Genomic DNA, 21601 nt, shown 5'->3' on the forward strand with positions numbered 1-21601 from the left:
AAAATATCCATAATGCCAAATTCATGGCAATCTTATACATGCACCAACCTAGGATCTACAACCATTCACTACATCATCACCTTTCTATCAATGGGGACTTGATCTAGTGGGAAAGATTCATCCTTCCCCATCAAATGGAAATAATTTTATCATCATAGCCACTAAATATTTCACAAAGTGGATAGAGGTCATTCCACTGACTATTATTACTGGCAAGCAAATATCATCTTTTATCCCGAATTATCTTATTTGTCAGTATGGCATTCCTAGTTCTATTATCACTAATAATGGAAGACCTTTCAAGAATAAAGATGTACAAGAACTATGCGAATGATTCCATATCTAGCATCATTTTTCCACACCATATTATCTACAAGGGAATATCCAAGCTGAGGCCTCAAACAAAATAATCCTAAAAATCCTCAAGAAGACAATGAATGATGCTAATAAAGATTGGCATGTATAACTTAATCCTGCACTTTGGGCATACAAAACAAGTATCCACACACCCATAGGAGCTACGCCATATTTTTTGGTGTATGGATCAGAGGCTATCCTACCTATTGAGGTAGAAATTGGGTGTGCACCAAGTTGTGGTACCAAAAAGGTGCCACTTTTTATCTTTTCATAAAAACGCGTCATTGACATGAAAAGGTCATCCAAACCTTTGGGTTGGATGCCCAAGGAAAATCCAACCCAAAGGTTTGGTATTTTCCAATGCAAACTATTTGGCGAGTGTGAAATATGGCGCTCACCAAATTCAACTTTTTGAAAATCCAACCCAAAGATTTGGTATTTTCCAATGCAAACTATTTGGCGAGCGCGAAATATGGCGCTCGCCAAATTCAAAATTTTGAATTTTCACGTTTGGCGTGTGCCAAATTTGGCGCTGGCCAAATGAGAAAAGTCAATTTTTTGCATTTGGTGAGCGCCAAATTTGGCACGCGAAATGCTCTACATTATCCAATTTTTTATTTTGGGAATTCATCTTGGGCACAAGTTATACCCACTCGGCAGGAGAATATATACATGAAATATAACATTTAAGTATAAGTCACATTTCAATATGTCTTTTTCCTTTCTTATACTTTAAGTTATATTTCATGTATATATTGGTAGGTTGTTTGAGAGTGGTTTCAGCTCTATAGGAGTTATAATGTAGATTCTAGTTTTTAGAGGATCATATAAAATTTCAGACTTAGTCAAATTTCAATAATCAGCATGCTCCTATTAGCATTTTTAATCTATATATCTCTCTCCCGCTCTTATTTCTCTCACTTCTCTCTTTGCTCTCTAGGTATATCCCACCTTCTCTACCTTTCATTTCTTAATCACATTTCTATCCTTGACTCCTTCCCTTTCTCTTCTTCTCTGTCATTCTCTTAATATTATTTTCCCATCCCTATCCATTCTCTTGGTTAATGCCTATCCCTTCTATCCTCTCTCTCCCCATATCTAGGTCTCACCCTCCCTCCCTTCTTATATTATTACCCACCTCTCTCTCCTCCTTTAGGTTTCTCACCTATCTAATTGTCCACCCTCTAGTTATCTACTTCTATCTCCACCTTTCTCTCCCTCCCCACTTACCCCTATCCATTTATGAACTCTCTCTCTCTCTCTCTCTCTCTCTCTCTCTCTCTCTCACACACACACACACACACACACACACACACACACACCTATCTATCTCCTCATTCCCTATGTCTTTGACTCCCTCCATGTCTACCTCTCCATCCATTCCCTCTTACTCATCTCTTTGCTCTTTTATCTATTCCCTCTCTCCATTGGCTAGGTTATCACCTCTCCCTCCTACTTTCACTCCCTCCCTCTCAAAAATATATAGGTTTCTCCCTCATTCTTTCTCCACCTCTCCACCTATATATCTCTACATCTATGTCTCATTAGGCACCTATCTCTATTCCCCTCCATCTATCTATCCCCTCTCTCTCCCATCTAGGTATTTAACTTTTCTCACCCTCTACAGATCTCATCTCTTTATCTATCCCCTCTCTAGTTCTCTCCCTTCCTCTCCACCTCTCTCTCTCCATCACATCTAACCCATCTCCCTTTATGAACTCTCTCCTTTTCTTATCTCTCTCATCACCTCTTTATCTCCCATAAACTCTATACCTATTACTTTCCCTCTCTTCTCTTTATTTGTTCTCTCTCTCTCCCCTCTCTAGGCCTTTCCTATACTCTCTCCCTCTCTCTCACCTTCCATCCTTATCTCCATATCTATCCTTCCCTCCCTCCATCTCTCTTCTCCTATTTCTTCTCTCCACTCTCTCTTTGTTCTCTTCATCACTACCTACCCCTCCCAACCTCTCTCTCCATACATATTTTTCTCCTTCCCTCCATATTTACCTCTCTACCACTCCTTCTTTGTATCATTATCCACCTCTCTCCCCCCCTCTATCTCCCTCACCTCTATCTTTCCACCCTTTGTCTCTCACCTCTCTCTTCCTAGCCTCTAGATCGCTCACCTCTATATCTCTCTCATCTCTAATTCTTTCCTCTCCACCTGCTTACCCCTATTTCTCTCTTTTTGAACTTATATATCTTATTTTCTTCTCTCTCTCTCTCCCTTACCTATCTACCTCTTCCCTCTCTCTTTCTCAATCACTCCCTGCCCATCTCTCCCTCTCTTCTTAGCTCTCTCTTTCTCTTTATTCTTCCCTATCTCCTCTTCTCTCTCCCTCCCCTCTCTAGGTCATCACATATCCCTCCCCTTAGGATCCCATATGATCCCTAATGACACCATATCACCCCTTAGGACACCATATAACCCTTCAAGATACCATATGACCCCTTAAGACACCATATGACCCCTTTTAACCTCTTAGTACATGACATGACCACTTAAGACACCATATGACCCCTTAGGACAATATGATGTCTTAAGGAGTCATATGGTGTTCTAACACATGTATGGTAGGTAATGATTCAAAGAGGAGAGAGATCTAGAGGTGAGAGATCTAGAGCCTAGGAAGAGAGAGGTGAGAGACCAAGGGTAGAAAGATAGAGGTGAGGGAGATAGAGGGGGAGAGAGAGGTGGGTAATGATACAAAGAGGGAGTGGCAGAGAGGTAGAGATGGAAGGAAGGAGAAACATAAGGATGGGGAGAGAAGTTGGGAGGGAGAGGTAGTGATAAAGAGAACAAATAGATATGGAGGGAGGTAAAGATAGATATGGTGATAAGGAGAGAAGGTGAGAGAGAGAAAGAGAGATTGCATAGGAGAGACCTAGAGAGGGAAGAGAGAGGAGAAAGAGAGAGAAGAGAGGGACTCATATGGGGTCCTAAGGGGTCATATAGTGTTCTAACACATGTGTGGCCCTTTAGGACCCCAAATGACCCCTAACAACACCATATGACCCCTTAGGACACCATATGACCTCTAATGACACCATATGACCCCTTGGGACACTATATGACCCTTAGGACACCATATGACCCCTAAGGACCCCACATGACCCCTCAAGACACCATATGACACCTTAGGACACCATATGACCCCCTAAGACACCATATGACCCATTTTAATATCTCAGTACATGACATGACCCCTTAGGACACCATATGAACCCTTAGGAAAAAATGACCCCTTAGGTTACCATATGATCCCTAACGAAACCATATGACCCCTTAGGACACCATTTAACCCCTAATGCCACCATATTATGTCTTGAGGGGTCATATGGTGTCACAAATGGCCATGTCATGTACTAGGATGTTAAAATGGGTCATATGGTGTCCTAGGGGGTCATAGAACACTATATGACCCCTCAAGACACCATATGACCTCTTAGAACACCATATGGTGTTGTTAGGGGTCATATGGTGTCCTAAGGGGTCATATGGTGTCGTTAGGGGTCATATGGTATCCTAAGGTATCACATGGTATTCTATGACCCATTAGGATGCCATATGACCCCTTAGGACACCATATGACCCCTAATGACACCATATGGTATCATTAGGGGTCATATGGTGTCCTAAGAGGTTATATGGTGTCATAAGGGGTCATAAAGGGTCATATGGTGTCCTAAGGGGTCATATGGCATTATATGACCCCTTAAGACACCATATGACCCCTAAGAGCACCATATGGTGTCCTGAAGGCTCATATGGTGTTGTTAGGGGTCATATTGTATCCTAAGGGGTCATATGGTGTTCTATGACCCCATAGGACACCATATGACCCCCTAACAACACCATATGGTGTCTTAAGGGGTCATATGGTGTCCTTAGGGGTCATATGGTGTTCTATGACATATGACCCCTTAGAACATGTCATATGGTGTCATAAGGGGTCATATAGTGTCCTAAGGGGTCATATGATATTCATGACCCCTAAAGACACCATATGACCCCTAACGTCATGATATGGTGTCCTAAGGGGTTATATGGTACTCTATGACCCCTTAGGACACCATATGACCCCATAAAACACCATATAATCCCTAAAAGCACCATATGGTGTCCTAAGGGGTCATATGGTGTTCTATGACCCTTGGGATACCATATGACCCCTAATGACAACATATGGTGTCCTAAGTGGTCATATGGTGTTTTATGACCCCTTGGGATTCCAAATGAGCCCTCAGAATACCATATGACCCCTAAAAATACCATATGGTGTTCTATGTCCCCTTAGGATACCATATGACCCCATACGACAACATATGACCTCTCACGACACTATATGGTGTCGTCAGGGGTCATACAACACCATATGACTCCTTAGGACACCATATGACCCCTAACGACATTAGATGACCCCTTAGGACACCATATGGTGTCGTTAGGGGTCATATGGTGTCCTAAGGGGTGATAGAACACCATATTACTCCTTAGGACACCATATGACCCCTAACAACACTATATGACCCCTTAGGACACCATATGACCCCTTAGGACACTATATAGTGTCCTTAGGGGTCATATGGTGTCCTAAGGGGTTAGATGGTGTCCTAAGGGGTCATATATCATCATATAACCCCTTATGAAACCATATAATCCTTTAGGACACCATATGACCCTTAACAACAACATATGGTGTCGTTAGGGGTCACATGGTGTCCTAATGGGTCATAGAATACCATATGACCCCTTAGGACACCATATGACCCCTAACGACACCATATGGCATGTCCTAAGGGGTCATATGGTGTCTTAAGGGGTCATAGAACACCATATGACACCTAAGGACACCATATGACCCCTTAGGACACCATTTTGTGTTGTTAGGGGTCATATGGTGTCTTAAGGGGTCAAAGAACACCCTATGACCCCTAATAACACCATATGACCCCTAACGACACCATATGGCCCCTTATGACACTATATGATGGTCTTAGGGGTCATATGGTGTCCTAAGGGGTCATAGAACACCATATGACCCCTTATGACACCATATAAGCCCTTAGGACACCATATGACCCCTAATGACACCATATGGTGTCGTTAGGGGTCATATTGTATCCTAAGGGCTTATATGGCATCCTAATGGGTTATAAAATACCATATGACCACTTAGTAAATGATATTACTCCTAATGACACCATATGACCCCTTAGGACACCATATGCCCCTTATGACCCCTAATGACCCCTAATGACACCATATGACCCCTTAGGACACTATATGGTGATATTATGGGTCATATGGTGTCCTAAGGGGTAATAGAACATCATATGACCCCTTATGACACCATATGAGCCCTTAGGACACCATATGACCCCTAATGACACCATATGGTGTCATTAGGGGTCATATGGTATCCTAAGGGCTTATGTGGCATCCTAATGGGTTATAAAATACCATATGACTGCTTAGGACACCATACGACTCCTAATGACACCATATGACCCCTTAGGACACCATATGACCCCTTACGACACTATATGGTGTCCTAAGGGGTCATATGGTTTCCTAAGAGGTCATATGGTGTTCTATGACCCCCTAGGATACCGTATGACCACTTTTAACATCCTAGTACATGACATGACCACTTGTGACACCATATGACCCCTCAAGACACAATATGGTGTCGTTAGGGGTCATATGGTGTCCTAAAGGGTCATATGGTGTTGTTAGGGAACATATAGTGTCTTAAGGGGTCATATGATATTCTATGATTCATTAGGACACCATATGACCCCTTACGACACCATATGGTTTCATTAGGGGTAATATGGTGTCCTAAGGGGTCATATGGTGTCGTTAGGGGTCATATAATGTTCTATGACCCCTTAGGACACCATATGACCCCTAATAACACCATATGGTGTCCTATGGGGTCATGTGATGTTGTTAGGGGTAATATGGTCTCCTAAGGAGTCATATGGTGTTCTATGACCTCTTAGGACACCATATGACCACTAACGAGACCATATGACATATCCTAAGGGGTCATATGGTGTCTTAAGGGGTCTTAGAACACCATATGACCCCTAAGGACACCATATGACCCATTAGGACACAAATATGAGCCCTAATTAAACCATATGACCCCTAATGACACCATATGACCCCTTAGGACACTATATGGTGGCCTTAGGGGCCATATGGTGTCCTAAGGGGTAATATGGGTCATAGAATACCATATGACCCCTAACGACACCATATGACATGTCCTAAGGGGTCATATGGGTCATAGAATACCATATGACCCCTTAAGACACCATATGACCCCTAACGACACCATATGACATGTCCTAAGGTGTCATATGGTGTCTTAAGGGGTCATGAAACACCATATGACCCCTAAGGACACCATATGATCCCTAAGGATGCCATATGACCCCTTAGGACACCATATGGTGTCATTAGGGGTCATATGGTGTCCTAAGGGGTCATAGAACACCATATGACCCCTTAGGACACAATATAACCCCTAATGACAACATATGACCCCTCACGACACCATATGACCCCTCACGACACCATATGACCCCTTAGGACACTATATAGTGGTCTTAGGGGTTATATGGTGTCCTAAGGGGTCATAGAACATCATATGACCCCTTATGACACCATATGACCCCTTAGGACACCATATGACCCCTAACGACACCATATGGTGTTGTTAGGGGTCATATGGTGTCATAAGGGGTCATATGGTGTCCTAATAGGTCATATAATATCATATGACCGCATAAGACACTATATGATCCTTAACGACACCATATGACCCCTTAGGACACCATATGACCCCTTACAACACTATATGGTGTCCTAAGGGGTCATATGGTGTTCTATGACCCCCTAGGATACCATATGACCCCTTTTAACATCCTAGTACATGACATGACCACTTGTGACACTATGTGACCCCTCAAGACACAATATGGTGTCGTTAGGGGTCATATGATATTCTAGGACCCATTAGGACACCATATGACCCCTTCTGACACCATATGACCCCCAACGACACCATATAGTGTCATTAGGGGTAATATGGTGTCCGAAGGGGTCATATGGTATCATTAGGGTTCATATGATGTTCTATGACCCTTTAGGACACCATATTAACCCTAATAACACCATATAGTATCCTAAGGGGTCATGTGATGTTGTTGGGGGTAATATGGTCTCCTAAGGAGTCATATGGTGTTCTATGACCCCTTAGGACACCATATGACCCCTTAGGACACCATATGGTGTTGTGAGGAGTTATATGGTGTCGTAAGGGGTCATATGGTGTCCTAAGGGGATATAGATCACCATATGACCCCTTAGGACACCAAATGGTGTTTTTTAGGGGTCATATGGTGTCTTGAGGGCTCATATAGTGTCCCAAGGGGTCATATAACACTATATGACTCCTTAGGACACCATATGTTGTCATTAGGGGTCATATGGTGTCCTAAGGGGTCATAGAACACCATATGGCCCCTTAGGACACCATATGTTATCGTTAGGGGTTATATGGTGTTGTATGGGGTCATATGGTTGTGAAGCATCATATAACACCATATGACCCCTTAGGACACCATATGACCCCTTAGGAAATCATATGAACCCCTAGGACACTATATTGTGATGTTAGGGGTCATATGGTATCCTAAGGGGTCATAGAACACCATATGACCCCTTAGGACACCATTTGGTGTTGTTAAGGGTCATATGGTGTCCTAAGGGGTTATGAAACACCATTTGACCCCATAGGACACTGTACAACCTCTAACAACACCATATGACCCCTTATGACACCATATGGTGTCATTAGGGGTCATATGGTGTCATTAGGTGTCATATGGTGTTATGTGGGGTCATATGGTGTCCTAAGGGGTCATAGAACACCATATGACTTCTTCAGACATCATATGACCCCTTAGGAAACCAATGACCCCTTTGGACACTATATGGTGTTGTTAGGGGTTATATGGTATTCTAAGGGGTCATAAAATACCATATGAACATTTAGGACACCATATAATCCATGAGGACATCATATGGTATCGTTATGGGTTGTATTATGTCCTAAGGGGTCATATGGTGTTCCCTTAGGGCACCATATGACTCCTTAGGTGTTGTCAGGGGTCATATGGTGTCTTGTGACCCCTTAGGACACCACTTGGTGTTGTTATGGGTTGTATGGTATCCTAAGGGGTTATATAGTGTCCTATGAACCCTTAGGACACCATATGACCACTTAGGACACCATATGGTGTTGTTATGGGTTTTATGGTGTGCTAAGGGGTCATAAGGTGTTCTATGACCTTTAGGACACCATATGGTGTCATTATAAGTTGTTTGGTGTGATAAATGGTCATATGGTGTCTTATGACCCCATAAGGGGTTGTTAAGGGTCATAGTGTCCCAAGGGGTCATATTGTGTCCTATGATCCCTTAGGACACTATATGACCCCTTAGGATATAATATGGTGTTGTTATGGGTCGTATGGTGTCCTAAGGGGTCATATGGTGTCCTATGACCCCTTAGGACACCATATGACCCCTTAGGAGACAATATGGTGTTGTTATTGGTCGTATGGTGTCCTAAGGGGTCATATGGTGTCCTATGACCCCTTAGAACACCATATGACTCCTTAGGTGTTATTAGGGATCATATTGTGTCCTAGCAGGTCACATGGTGTGTTATGACCCCTTAGGACATAATATGATCCCTTAGGACACCTTATGTTGTTATTATGGGTCGTATGGTGTCCTAAGGGGTCATATGGTGTCTTAAGGGATCATAGGACACCATAGGACCATACTTGCACCATATGGTGTACTAGGGGGTCATATAGTTTCCTAATGGGTCATAGGACACCATACAAACTATATCGACACCATATGGTGTACTAAGGGGTCATATGGTGTCCTAAGGAGTCATAGGACACCATATGACCCCTTAGGACACAATATGACCCCTAACAACACCTAAGGGATCATATGGTGTCCTATGACCCATTACAACATCATATGGTGTCGTTATGGGTCGTATGGTGTCCTAAGGGGTCATATGGTGTCCTGACCATTTAGGACACCATATGGTGTCGTTATGGGTCATATGGTGTCTTGACCATTTAGGACACCATATGGTGTCATTATGGGTCATATGGTAACCTAAGAGGTCATATGGTATCCTATGACCCCTTAGGTGTTGTTAGGGGTCATATTGTGTCCTAAGGGGTCATATGGTGTCCTATGACCCCTTAGGATACCATATGTTGTCATTATGGGTCGTATCATGTCCTAAGCGGTCATATGGTGTCCTATAACCTCTTAGGACACCATATGACCAATTACATTTCATTAGGGGTCATAATTTATGGGGAAAGAGATATGAGAGACCTTGATGACAAGAGAGAGGATTGAGACAAATAGAGGGGGTGAGAGAGAGGTGAATAATGATACTTGATGTAGAGGTAGATAGGTGGAGAAGAAGGAAGTGAGAAACCTAGAGAGGGGAGAGAGAAATTTGATGACATAGAATGTAGAGAGAGAATACAAGAGGAAGAGAGAATTAAAAAGGTGGGGGAGTGAGATATATGTGGGGGTATGTATGGATGAGGAGATAGAGAGGGAGAGAAAGGGAGAGATAGAAGAAAAAAGAGAGGAGTAAGAGGGGACGGATGGAGAGGAAGACATGAAGTGAGAGACCTATGGAAGGAAGAGATAAAGAGGTTAAGGGAGGAAGAGAAGAGGAGGGAGTTCATAAAGGGATAGGGTTAAGGAGGAGGGAGAGAGAGATGGAGAGGGAGAGAGAGAACTATAGAGGGGACATATAGATAGGTGAGAGACCTAGATTGCAAGAGAGGAGTGAGATAGATAGAGGGGGATAAAGAGAGGTGGGTAACGAGACCTATATGTAAAGGTAGATAGGTGGAGAGGAAGGGAGGGAGAAACATAGAGAGGGGAAAGAGGGAAGGTTGGAGAGTTAATGAACTAGATAATGGAGATAGAGAATAAGAGAGGAAGAGAGATAATGAGAGAGTTGGGGAAGGAGATATAAATGGAGAGGGGAAGAAAGGAATGGAGAGATCTAGAGAGGGAAGGGAGGAATGGAGAGATCTAGAGAGGGAAGGGAGAGAGAAGAGAAGAGATAGAAGAACAAATAGATGAGTAAGAGGGGATAGATGGAGAGGTAGAAATGGAGGGAGCGATAGACCTAGAGAATAAGGAGATGGATCTATGTTTGGAGAGAGAAGAGAGGGAGAGTGTTCATAAATAGATCAAGGCAAGGGAAAGGGAGAGAAAGGTGGAGAGGGAGGGAGAGAACTAGACGGTGGACAATTATATAAGTGAGAAAAATAGAGGGGGAGAGAGGTGGGTAATAATATAGGGAGGGAGAGGTAGTGAGGTGAATAGGGAGGGAAGGAGAGCCCTAGATATGGGGAGAGAGAGGATAGAAGGGATCGGTAGTGAACAAGAGAAATGAGTGGGAGGGGAGAGAAATAATAAGAGAGTGAGAGAGAAGAGAGAGGAAGAGAGTCAATGATATAAATTAGGGTACAAGGAAGAGATTAAAGGTAGAGAGGGTGGGATATACCTAGAGAGGGGAGAGAGAAGTGAGAGTGACAAGAGAGGGAGAGAGATAGGTGTAGAGTTTAGGGAACATAAAGATAGTGAGATATAGATCTAAAGAATGCTAATAGGAGCATGTTGATTATTGAAATTTGACTAAGCATGAAATTCAGTATGATCCTATAAAAAATAGAATCTACATTATAACTCCTATAGAGTTGAAACCACTCTCAAACATCCTGCTAATATAGACATGAAACATAACTTAAAGTGACTTATAATTAAATGTTATATTTCATGTATATATTCTCCTCTCAGGATGGGTATAACTTGTGCCCACGTTGAAAAATTTGCATCACAAAACCTTCAAATTGGACAATGCAGGACATTTGGTACACGCCAAATTTGGCGCTAGCCAAATGAAAAAAGTTGACTTTTCCCATTTGGCATCACAAAACCTTCAAATTGGACAATGCAGGACATTTGGCGCACGCCAAATTTGGTGCTAGCCAAATGAAAAAAGTTGACTTTTCTCATTTGGCACACGCCAAATGGGAAAAGTCAATTTTTTTCATTTGGCAAGTGCCAAATAGGGCAAGCGCCATATTTGGCACTCGTCAAATTGCCTGCATTGGAAATCACCAACCCTTTGGGTTGGATTGTACTTGGGCATCCAACCCAAAGGGTTGGACGACCATTTCAAGTCTGAGACATGTTTTTAATAGAAGATTAGAAAAATTTCACATATTTTTGGCCGTGCTCTCCATCAGGTTTGCACGTGTTTCAATAAAACTAAAAAAAATACCATAGAGACCTCGATCTCTCTCTTTGCTATCCAAGCATGTAATTCTTTTCACATTTTTATTTCATTAAGGCTTTCATCTATAATTTCTTTTGTTAGTGTGTCCATTTTTTGTCAAAAACCAACATGCACTATTTTGGATATAGTTTTTTACATGTTCATCGGATTTTGAAGAAACTTACATTTTTAGAAACTAGACTCCATTCTACACAATTTTTTTAAATTTTTTTGATTTTTGATTAGTGGGAGAGCATGCTCAAATTTCTATTTTTCAGGATGTATCCACTTCAAAAATTAGTAAAAAATCATATGCTCATTAAAAAATTAGCCAAAAAATCTGGCATAAACTACACAGTTTTAGCTAATTTCTCACCGAATTGATTTTTAAAAAGTTAACATTTTAGGGGGGCCACAACATACGCTATGTTATGTTTTTTGCATAAAAACATAACCACTTTTTGTGGCCCCCCTTTTTTGAAGCCCTTAATCTCTACCATTTAAAAAAAAAATTAGTAGTTTAGAAAGTAGACTCGAAGCACTCTGACTCTTGTTCTTGTTGCATCTTCAAATTTGGAGTGTAACTATCTTCAATTTGTCGTTGAAGTTCAGATTTTGTTGATTTTAGACAAAAGTGGCATCTTAAGACCCCCTTTTGGTACCACAACTTGGTGCACATACCCAATTACATCACTCAGGGTATCATTAAAAGGCCTCATTCTAGATGAGGAATATCGAGTAAACATATTGAAAGAACTGGAACTGCTAGATGAACGACGACAACATGATTTTGATTATCTCAAAGCATATCAACAAAAAATATGCAGGAGTTATAATCACAAGGTAAACCAAGAGAATTTCAAATTGGTGATCTGGTACTAAAATAAATTCCTCACAATCAACAGGATCGGGAAAATAAAGGCAAGTTTGAACTGAATTGGCTAGGTCCTTTTGTCATCATATCTGCTTACGGATCTGGGGCATATCAGTCATGTACACAAGAAGTGGACCTATTTGATGAGCCTATCAATAGTGTGCATCTCAAAAAAATTTATACCTAAGTTATCCAATGCATGGATAAGGGAAAAATATAAACAAAAAAAATACAAAAAAATAAAAATAAAAAAGTGCAATAAAAAACAAGTAGTGAAAACCTAGCAACAAGCGCTATTTGTGATAGATCGGATCTTCCATCTATATGTACTCATGTCATATCTTTTTGAACTAAGACTATGGCCATCACAAATTTTCTAAGAACATATCCAAATCAAGGACATACTTAGCATAGTTAGTGTCCTTGATTATCCGAATAGTCATCCTCATAAATCTCTCACCATGGCTTGGTGATCAATGTATATGTCCACATCGAAAAGTGTCCATAGCTGAGGGTAAAATGCTAATCTTAGTAGGGGAATTTCACTTTTAGCTTTCACAACACATGCATGGATCACAAACAAGGATCACAACATGCCAAGTAAGCCAATGTCAAAACTACCCCATCAAACTGACAAATAGGATCACTATCCAAATACACACGAAACACAAACATGATGGATGATCTATTCTAAATTATGATTTTTTACATTTAGAATGAAGTTTTGACTGTTTTTATCTTGATTTATGATCTATAAGATCTTATGAGCTACTCAAGGATGCATTAAGCTAGAGAAGCAACGAAGGAATCTAATATTTTCTTTGGTTTTATGTCTATGAGGTGATCATTCATATGATGAAAATTTGTCTCGAGACATGATTGGAAACATATCATTGAATACATTTCCCATTTTTATACATTAAAATGGTCAAGTCTTGTTTGTTTTAAACAGACAACACTCAAGTCATCTTGGTTCAATTATACCTCGATAGTTGTGTCATTTTGCAATATCAAAAATCATGTAAGTTATACTCAAGTCATCATGGTTCAATTACACCATTGATGCTTGTATTAACTTCCAACATTTCAAAAGCTTAATGATGACAAAAAGAGCACAAACGAGTGACTAATAGGAATGATAATGACATAATTACAATGATCATTTCTGCATATAGTTGTCTTTATACATTTAGTTCTATTCATCATCATATCCTATATATTGCACTATCATTACATCAAGGCATGAGCACATCAATCATTATCATAACAACAATTTTTAGATCGCATATATCACCTTCAAAACATATATATAATCATCACCATATAAGCAACATATCAATAACATTCATACATCAAAACATTATCCAAACATGTATATCAAAACATGATGTCACGAAACAAACATTCACATTCATACATCATCATGTGATCAATACATCTAAAAACAACATCATAGAATCGTTATCATGAGATCATCATAGCATCATCATATCAAATCATGTGCATCATAAATCAATCATCATCATAACACGTCACATGTGGATCAAAGAGAATTGATGTCATATATCATATAAATTTTACAAAGTAGTCAAAATGTACAATTGAGTATCATGTCTATCGGTACAAGAAAGGTGATCAATACAATAATAAAGATCCATATCACAAAACAAGAAGCTTAGGTGTGACTATCTGCTAAGGCAAAGGGTCTCATAGCACATGTCCCAGCTCTTGGATCTCCACCAGACATATCACATCATGTCGGCCCCATATCATCTCTACTCTTTGTTTGAGAAGGACTACATTTGTATCAAGTCAAGGTCACTACAACATAGCTAGGAGATCTTCACTCTCAAGAAACTAGATCCTCAGATAAATATTGGTAATACTCAGTCTCCTTGATCAAGTACTATATCTCCTAAAGTGTGTCCTTGAGAGGGGTGTTGATGGATGCTCTATCTCATCTGTCAGTAAGGGCCTCTTCTTGCCTTAGTAGCTCAATAGTTGTGTCTCTCTCTGTCTGTAGTTGAGCAATCTATCGTTGTTGCACTAACACCTGTGCTTGTAACTATTGTATGAAGACTAGTAGGGTCTTGATCTATGCATCCTGCTGAAGTGTAGGCACCCTAATCTAGATGGGTACCTACGAAGTATTCCCTGCTACACCTATCCCTATCTAAGGAGTTGGTGGAGGAATAACGTCAGATCCCCTCCTCTGATTATTTCATCTATCGCCCACCACACCACCTCCCATAGTATCTAACACCGCACCTATCCTCGCACCTTCACCTGCACCAAGCACAAGACCACCCCTCCCACCCCCACCATCACAGCCATCATCTCCATCATCTCCCCCATCATCTACCTCATCCTCCTCTCTCCACCTCTGACCTCATCACCTCTATGGATGCTCCTACTCATCATCATAAAAAGATGGTACTAGCTCTGCAGGATCAGATAGACGGTCCACTGCATGTGCAATTAAGTAAGCCAAGAACTCCTATGTCATCCTGACATATACTCAGACACTATTGCAACACTATCTATGGTCGCACCCCACTCAAAAACATCCAGCTACCAATGAGCATACAAACAAGCTCCCTAGGGAATACCCTATTGTCTCCCATACTGCCTATGGACACAACTATGCAAAAAACTCTCAATGATGAAGGATGTCTGCCCAATCAAATATCGTGACATTTAGACATAGGGAATCTCCATCCCATCCTTCACCTAGACCTTATAGTCCATATATAGTCTCCTGATGACCGCATCTATATCATCAAGAACCCTGTGCCAATTCTATAGTTTGCCCAGCTTTCGTTGGACAACTACACCTATGTACCCATATGCATAAGGTTGGTCAACTATTTTATCCCTATCTGCACATGGTCATGTCACCTCTATGTACTCCTAGGACCACACCTGTAACAATGTGACCCCTGCTGATAAGTGTACCCCAGACACACCACCTAGTGGAGCTCCCTGTATAAATGGGCTAACATGCAGGAGCCCCATGCAAATCGGTGACCATGTGTAACCTTATCCTCCAAAAATAAACCCCATCCTACAACCAGACCCTTCGACCTACAGTTGAGAAAAAGGAAACCACTGATGAAACCTGCTAATACTGAAGGCAGAGGAACATAACCCAAATCCAAAAACTCCTACCAAGGGATCTCATAACCACTGATGTGGTCATCCTGGAACACATGTCGGAGAGCATCTATGCCACCCTCCTTCATCTTCTCATATGGTAAAAAGTCTCCAACAATAGGAATCTGCCAGATCCGGTAACAATCCTCAGGTATCACCATCATCTCCCTTGTCCCCAAATGGAAGGTGTTCGTGTCACTGTGCCATCTTTCTGCTAGTGTTGTCAACAAACCCCGATTAATGGTATACTAGGGCATCTCTAACAAAGATGATAATCCACACCTCAATAATATCTCAATTGGCCTGTGTGAACTATAGGATGAGTCCCCATGGCTTCGGGAATCTCTCCCAAGACTATAAAACACCGAGAACTACCTACAAATTACAACATGTCCACCATCAATTCTTGACTCAATCAATTTTATCAAAACAAGTCAACTCAAATTGTGAATCATATCAACAACATCATATCATGATCACTCAAAAACATATCAATAGTAAATCATATCAGAAACATCATATCATGATAAATCAAAAACATATCTATAGTGAATTTCATATCGAAAGCATCAGGTCTCCAGATCAATTAGTGCAACATATCAGTGACTCATATCCAGGGAATCATATCAATGTCATAAAAAATCATATCACAATTCATATCAGAAATTAATTAAACATCCTATCAATGAATCATATCAACAAAATCAATGAAATATGAGTACATCATATCCATATCGACGAAATAAATCAAAGCCCCATAGCAAAAAATTTCATATCAGACAACATATCCATAAACTTGATTAGACATCATTATATCAATATCATATCAGTGAAACAAATAAGTAATCCATATTAGTGCAACATATCAGTGATCCATATCAGTAAAACAAATTAGTGATCCATATCAGAGCAACATATCAATGAGCCATGAACAACAGCATTGAGGGTCTCTAAAAGATTAATGAGATGGTTACTAATTATAGATCCTTCCACAATGACCCGGTGAAAGATCTTGGAGGAGATGATGTGGCTGTTGGAGACAACAAAACCACTAGACCCAATTCTAGAATGAGGAGAAGAAGCAACAACAAGCATACCTCTAGATTCACCATGGAGGAGCTTGAGGAAATCAATAGGATTTCCATCCAAAAGAACAAGGATTTGGTGCTCTTGCTTAACTAAGATCTTTTTTTATTTGGCTTGTTTGTATACATTTCTTTTGTCTTTGTTTCTGTTCGGGGTTGCTCCCCTGTTTTGTTTCTATTTCTTGTCGGATTGGCTATTGGTCGACTGTTGTAAAACTTTAGGTTTCAGGTCCTTGTAAAACCTATTTATCCTTATCAAAAACATATCAATGATCCATATCGGTGAAACAACTAATTGATCCATATCAGTGAAACATACCCATCAAACATATATGTGCAACAAATAGTGACCCATATCAGTGCTCCATATCAATGATTCATAATGTGATTCTTATCCAATCTACAACCCATAACGTGATCCATATCGTGACCCATATCAGTGCACCATATCAGACCAACATATCAGACAAACTGACCCAATGACCCATATCAGACAAAACTAACTCTATCAGACCCATATCAACATTCAAACAAGCTACCAAATCCATCACAACCTATCGAAATCGAAACTCATCTTGAAAAACATAAATTTTTCCAAATTTTTCACCTCATGCGCTAAATAAGAACTTGAATGCACTACATTACCCTATATGGACTAATCTTTCTGGTGAATTCATTAAATTACATGATGTATGCACTAAAACTCCTCAATGCGCTAAAACAAACGTCCAATGCGCTAGACTGATCATCCTATGCGCTATTACCTTCTGCGCACTAACTATTCTATCCAATGCACTATTATGTGCTTCGTATGTGCTAATTCAAAGCTATAAACTAACCTAAGCCTAGGGTTCTATGCACTAATATTTGTTTCATATGTGCTAAATACCTACTCCTATGTGCTAAACCAAGAAAAAATGACCCAAAAATATAAAAAATGTGACAAAAATTGCCAAAAATAAATGAAAAATATAGGGATTCGAGTCACTTGTGGTCCATACGCACTGGGTGTCTAATATCACCTGATGCACTCAAAATGGTGAGAATGATATGGAATCAACATCGTAGTCAGAGCTCCAAAATTCCAAATCACAAGGAGACAAGTGTAAAATGACTTTTCAAAATCGCTTTTTACCTTTTAAAAAAACTAGGGATAATAAATGGGGCATGCATTTTTTCCACTTTTTCAATTATTAACCTTATTCAACATCTTTTTTGGGGGAGATGAATCAAATTGTGCATATTCAACATTCCGACATTATCAACATTATCATTTCGAAATCGACTGAAACGATAAAAAATTTAAAAATTTTACAAAATCTTTCGCACATGCCCTTGATACATCTCCCGAGGGGGCATAATCAATATCATTTATCAAATCCACATCTAAGGCATCATGTCAAACATTTTGACACATGACATCATATCGATAATTTTTTTGCAAAACATCAAGCGATTTTCTTTGAATCAACATGTGCACAAACGTCACTTCAAAGATATCATTATCTTCATTTTAGCTTAATATCGTGATTTTGAACATATAATATAGATCTTAGAATGCATTCATGCATGTAGATCACAATATCACTCATTCTTGGAGTTGCCATTTCTAACTTATTTTCTCAATAATCTAAGACAAAAACATTGAATTTAGGGATCCTATGAGATAGAGAACAAGAAGACATATCTTTAGAGGTTAAAATAGTTTAAGTTAGTTCATATTTGTACTCAAAAGTCTCATTGGTATGTTGGTCTTTTGGTCTAAATCTTGATATTGATATTCCGGCACACAATTAGTAATATTGATATTGAAAGTATTATAAATATTAAATAATTATATTTAACAATAAATAATTAATTATTACATTAATTAATAATAATTATTATTTTATTTATACTATATATAATGATCAAGGAGGGGACATGACAATGTCCTTATCAAACTATCCCCAACTCTTCCCACAAATGAGATATTATAATTAAAACACTTTTTATGATTGGAAATATTTTTTATGACATCAATATCATTCTATGAGGACTATTTTAGTTTTGTTGTTTTGTATAACACTAGGGCGTCATATTTTTGTTCTATCATATAAAAGAGAAGAATAGAAAGCCAAAAAAAAAATGGAGAAAGGATAAAATAAGAAGGGATGATATGCTAGATTATTTCATGGTGTACATGGAGATGAATACATATGACCTAGATTTGTGGATTCATATCACTTCTATTCAAAGCTTTCCATGTATAGAGACATCTCATCCAATATGTGTATTAGGTATTGTGTCCAAATTATTTATAGATCCTTGTTAAATGATGGGTGAATTAAAAACATGTTTGATGTTGCTTAGATGGTTAACTATGTAATAACAATATCAATTGTAGCCAAAACATACTTGTTTTATCGTGACATTGAAAAGGTTAAAAACTAGGGAGTATGCTTCAATCATTAGTTTGGTCACTTTCATGGGTCAAATGAGAATATATGAGATCTTCACTAGGAACTCATGAAATTGGAAAAAGAATAGAAGTTTTTGATAAAGATAAACAGGTTCTACAGGGACCCAAAACCCAAAGTTTTATAGACCAAGGCCAACAGCCAAATAGACATTAAACAAAATTAAAATAGGTGACAAACCCCACACAAATCCAAAGCCAAAAGAAACACGAAAAGCCCCCAAAAATAGGATAACACAGTCAATTGAGAGAGTGCACCAGTTCTGAATTGTTCAAAATAATCTTCTTGTTGATTTTCTCCAGATCCTCCATGATGAATCTGGAGGTACCCTATTCCTGGCTCTAGTTCTTGGTCCTAGTATGGGGACCCGAGATGGTCTTCCCTCCAGTAGAAATCTCGCCACCCTCTCAAGAATTCTTTTTCTATTTTCCCCCAAGGGACGATCACTGAATATGGGTCTAGTTCTATAGTCTGCAATCATGGCATTGATTGTTTTTAAACCCTCAACACTTTTACTCATTGCCTCACTATTAATTTCCACTAGATTATTTAGGTTGTCTTTGATGTCATCCATATACTCTTCCATCTTATCAATGTTGGTATTTTGGTATGGTTTTGTCATTGATGTCAACACCTACTAAACACTTATCAACTTTGGCACTTTGGAGAATCAGCAACATTCACTAGCAAGCAAGTGACTCATGCATAGTCACCGGTATCTGGTACACTGTCAAGATATAATGATCACCGACACTTGGAATGATATGGAATACATCGTGTGGACACTTTGTTTTGGAGTTTTGTTTATTGGCATATTAGCATTTGCATATTTGCTATTACCGACAAATAGGTCTAGGTTACACTGGCAGGTTTATCTTTTCCAGATTAGTACGACACGCTAAGGAGATGATTAATTATTGTTGTAAATGCATTAAGTTGACATGTTGAATCAATTATTGCATCAGATATTGTATTTTTTGTAAAATATTTTTATTGTAATATCTTGTAGAGCCGACCTACTAAAATTGGTCTTAGGTTATGGTATAAATGTAAGATCTTATTTGTAAGATCAAAATGTGGAATGTGAAAAAGGATTGTGTGATGGTTTATGTGAGAATAAGTAGAGCTATACACATAGACATCATTTGAAGATTGAAGGATGGTTTTTGTGAAGACAATCAAAACTACACCAGTACTGAATCTAGCATATGAAGATGCTATTTTGTGCAATACATTCTTATTGGATTTAACCATCCAACTGTAGTCAGTGTGACTCCCATTTTGTGATTGAGCAGTGAGCTTTAGGTGCTTGGCCTTTCTGCATGTGTAGACCCCATTTATGTATACTTACTATCTGTAGTAGTATCATCTGATTGTGGGTAAGGTTTCCCACTGTGGCTTTTCCCCTTACAGGGTTTCCATGTACAAATATTGGTGTTATGTGTTGTGGATGACTTTGTCTTTATGTTTCATGCACTAATCCTTACCGGTATAGCAATTAACTGTTAAAACTGTGTTGTGGACAACTGATTCACCCCCCCCTCTGAGTTGTCTTCGGGACCTAACAATCAATTATGTGCTCGTGGTTGATCTTTATAGTTTCAACATCATGAGATAAATTTTGATTCATGCTCATGCTTCTCAGTTTTACTAGGCCCAGGGGAATCTATGAAAGTGTCAATAAAGTCCTTAATCCCATCTTTCAGTATTCCAATTTCCTTACCAACACACTTCCAGTAGCCCTCATGTCCTGTAGTGACCTCCAAAATCAGGACTTCCAACACCTTCTCCCCCTTTTTCCCTCCTTCATTTTCTTTATACATGGTCCCCTGTTCCTTGTTATCCACATTGGTGGGGATGTCTAACATAATCTCATGGTTCTTGTCTTTGGACCCACTTGACTTGGTCAATTTAGTTTTTTTCCTAATGGGTGGCTCCATGTCTTGCATTTTCCTACTACTAGCCTTAAACTTGCTTATCGACCACCTTGGAGGATTTGTTTCCCTACTATTGTTAGTTCCAAGGGTCACCATAGTTCCCCTTCTTTCTCTGGTCTATACTCAAGGTCCTCTGAATCCTTGATATTATGCCAATCAAGGGTAGTGCCACTATCCTCCTCATCGATATCTATATCAAAAACTAATTGCACCTCAGGGTTAGAGGAAGAAATGTGGGTTTTATCCTTGGGGGAAGGGTTCACTTCATGAGATTTGGCATACTCCAAGATTAACATGTTAAGCCCCTCCTGAAGCA

This window comes from Cryptomeria japonica, chromosome 4 (assembly GCF_030272615.1).
Source record: "Cryptomeria japonica chromosome 4, Sugi_1.0, whole genome shotgun sequence".
Lineage (NCBI taxonomy): Eukaryota > Viridiplantae > Streptophyta > Pinopsida > Cupressales > Cupressaceae > Cryptomeria > Cryptomeria japonica.